The sequence below is a fragment of the Lissotriton vulgaris genome, unplaced genomic scaffold (genome assembly GCF_964263255.1).
Source record: "Lissotriton vulgaris unplaced genomic scaffold, aLisVul1.2 SCAFFOLD_10889, whole genome shotgun sequence".
Lineage (NCBI taxonomy): Eukaryota > Metazoa > Chordata > Amphibia > Caudata > Salamandridae > Lissotriton > Lissotriton vulgaris.
In genome coordinates, this window is record NW_028252462.1 from 50001 (window position 1) to 52249 (window position 2249).

Consider the following 2249-nt stretch of genomic DNA (forward strand, 5'->3'; position numbering starts at 1 on the left):
CTTCAGTGCAAGCAAACCACTCTGAAAAAAAAAGCCTACAGCACCTGGTATTCCCAGGCGGTCTCCCATCCAGGTACTAACCAGGCCCGACCCTGCTTAACTTCTGAGATCGGACGAGATCAGGTGCTTTCAGGGTGGTATGGCCGTAGGCTCTAGGAGCACTGGTTTTGGGCCTCTTAGCTTTCTTCGCTCAGCTTCAGTACAAGCAAGCAAACCACTCTGAAAAAAAAAGCCTACAGCACCTGGTATTCCCAGGCGGTCTCCCATCCAGGTACTAACCAGGCCCGACCCTGCTTAACTTCTGAGATCGGACGAGATCAGGTGCTTTCAGGGTGGTATGGCCGTAGGCTCTAGGAGCACTGGTTGTGGGCCTCTTAGCTTTCTTCGCTCAGCTTCAGTGCAAGCAAACCACTCTGAAAAAAAAAAGCCTACAGCACCTGGTATTCCCAGGTGGTCTCCCATCCAGGTACTAACCAGGCCCGACCCTGCTTAACTTCTGAGATCGGACGAGATCAGGTGCTTTCAGGGTGGTATGGCCGTAGGCTCTAGGAGCACTGGTTTTGGGCCTCTTAGCTTTCTTCGCTCAGCTTCAGTACAAGCAAGCAAACCACTCTGAAAAAAAAAGCCTACAGCACCTGGTATTCCCAGGCGGTCTCCCATCCAGGTACTAATCAGGCCCGACCCTGCTTAACTTCTGAGATTGGACGAGATCAGGTGCTTTCAGGGTGGTATGGCCGTAGGCTCTAGGAGCACTGGTTTTGGGCCTCTTAGCTTTCTTCGCTCAGCTTCAGTACAAGCAAGCAAACCACTCTGAAAAAAAAAAGCCTACAGCACCTGGTATTCCCAGGCGGTCTCCCATCCAGGTACTAACCAGGCCCGACCCTGCTTAACTTCTGAGATCGGATGAGATCAGGTGCTTTCAGGGTGGTATGGCCGTAGGCTCTAGGAGCACTGGTTTTGGGCCTCTTAGCTTTCTTCGCTCAGCTTCAGTACAAGCAAGCAAACCACTCTGAAAAAAAAAAGCCTACAGCACCTGGTATTCCCAGGCGGTCTCCCATCCAGGTACTAACCAGGCCCGACCCTGCTTAACTTCTGAGATCGGACGAGATCAGGTGCTTTCAGGGTGGTCTGGCCGTAGGCTCTAGGAGCACTGGTTTTGGGCCTCTTAGCTTTCTTCGCTCAGCTTCAGTACAAGCAAGCAAACCACTCTGAAAAAAAAAAGCCTACAGCACCTGGTATTCCCAGGCGGTCTCCCATCCAGGTACTAACCAGGCCCGACCCTGCTTAACTTCTGAGATCGGACGAGATCAGGTGCTTTCAGGGTGGTATGGCCGTAGGCTCTAGGAGCACTGGTTTTGGGCCTCTTAGCTTTCTTCGCTCAGCTTCAGTACAAGCAAGCAAACCACTCTGAAAAAAAAAAGCCTACAGCACCTGGTATTCCCAGGCGGTCTCCCATCCAGGTACTAACCAGGCCCGACCCTGCTTAACTTCTGAGATCGGACGAGATCAGGTGCTTTCAGGGTGGTATGGCCGTAGGCTCTAGGAGCACTGGTTTTGGGCCTCTTAGCTTTCTTCGCTCAGCTTCAGTACAAGCAAGCAAACCACTCTGAAAAAAAAAAGCCTAGAGCACCTGGTATTCCCAGGCGGTCTCCCATCCAGGTACTAACCTGGCCCGACCCTGCTTAACTTCTGAGATCGGACGAGATCAGGTGCTTTCAGGGTGGTATGGCCGTAGGCTCTAGGAGCACTGGTTTTGGGCCTCTTAGCTTTCTTCGCTCAGCTTCAGTGCAAGCAAACCACTCTGAAAAAAAAAAGCCTACAGCACCTGGTATTCCCAGGCGGTCTCCCATCCAGGTACTAACCAGGCCCGACCCTGCTTAACTTCTGAGATCGGACAAGATCAGGTGCTTTCAGGGTGGTATGGCCGTAGGCTCTAGGAGCACTGGTTTTGGGCCTCTTAGCTTTCTTCGCTCAGCTTCAGTACAAGCAAGCAAACCACTCTGAAAAAAAAAGCCTACAGCACCTGGTATTCCCAGGCGGTCTCCCATCCAGGTACTAACCAGGCCCGACCCTGCTTAACTTTTGAGATCGGACGAGATCAGGTGCTTTCAGGGTGGTATGGCCGTAGGCTCTAGGAGCACTGGTTTTGGGCCTCTTAGCTTTCTTCGCTCAGCTTCAGTACAAGCAAGCAAACCACTCTGAAAAAAAAAAGCCTACAGCACCTGGTATTCCCAGGCGGTCTCCCATCC

At 52.2% G+C, this 2249-nt stretch overlaps 11 non-coding genes across 11 annotated transcripts; all 11 read right to left on the minus strand.

Annotated features, from left to right (window-relative positions):
* Positions 1-32: 32 nt before the first annotated feature.
* On the minus strand, positions 33-151 carry LOC147662558 (5S ribosomal RNA). The gene has a single exon (XR_015305715.1). It is a non-coding gene; the product is annotated as a 5S ribosomal RNA (ribosomal RNA).
* Positions 152-230: 79 nt separating this feature from the next.
* Positions 231-349, minus strand: LOC147662559 (5S ribosomal RNA). Its single transcript, XR_015305716.1, has one exon. It is a non-coding gene; the product is annotated as a 5S ribosomal RNA (ribosomal RNA).
* A 76-nt stretch (positions 350-425) lies between these two features.
* On the minus strand, positions 426-544 carry LOC147662560 (5S ribosomal RNA). Its single transcript, XR_015305573.1, has one exon. It is a non-coding gene; the product is annotated as a 5S ribosomal RNA (ribosomal RNA).
* A 79-nt stretch (positions 545-623) lies between these two features.
* LOC147662561 (5S ribosomal RNA) lies at positions 624-742 on the minus strand. The gene has a single exon (XR_015305775.1). It is a non-coding gene; the product is annotated as a 5S ribosomal RNA (ribosomal RNA).
* An 80-nt stretch (positions 743-822) lies between these two features.
* Positions 823-941, minus strand: LOC147662562 (5S ribosomal RNA). The gene has a single exon (XR_015305788.1). It is a non-coding gene; the product is annotated as a 5S ribosomal RNA (ribosomal RNA).
* An 80-nt stretch (positions 942-1021) lies between these two features.
* On the minus strand, positions 1022-1140 carry LOC147662563 (5S ribosomal RNA). Its single transcript, XR_015305743.1, has one exon. It is a non-coding gene; the product is annotated as a 5S ribosomal RNA (ribosomal RNA).
* Positions 1141-1220: 80 nt separating this feature from the next.
* LOC147662564 (5S ribosomal RNA) lies at positions 1221-1339 on the minus strand. The gene has a single exon (XR_015305718.1). It is a non-coding gene; the product is annotated as a 5S ribosomal RNA (ribosomal RNA).
* Positions 1340-1419: 80 nt separating this feature from the next.
* On the minus strand, positions 1420-1538 carry LOC147662565 (5S ribosomal RNA). Its single transcript, XR_015305719.1, has one exon. It is a non-coding gene; the product is annotated as a 5S ribosomal RNA (ribosomal RNA).
* Positions 1539-1618: 80 nt separating this feature from the next.
* On the minus strand, positions 1619-1737 carry LOC147662566 (5S ribosomal RNA). The gene has a single exon (XR_015305772.1). It is a non-coding gene; the product is annotated as a 5S ribosomal RNA (ribosomal RNA).
* Positions 1738-1813: 76 nt separating this feature from the next.
* On the minus strand, positions 1814-1932 carry LOC147662567 (5S ribosomal RNA). The gene has a single exon (XR_015305754.1). It is a non-coding gene; the product is annotated as a 5S ribosomal RNA (ribosomal RNA).
* Positions 1933-2011: 79 nt separating this feature from the next.
* LOC147662568 (5S ribosomal RNA) lies at positions 2012-2130 on the minus strand. Its single transcript, XR_015305756.1, has one exon. It is a non-coding gene; the product is annotated as a 5S ribosomal RNA (ribosomal RNA).
* Positions 2131-2249: the final 119 nt, after the last annotated feature.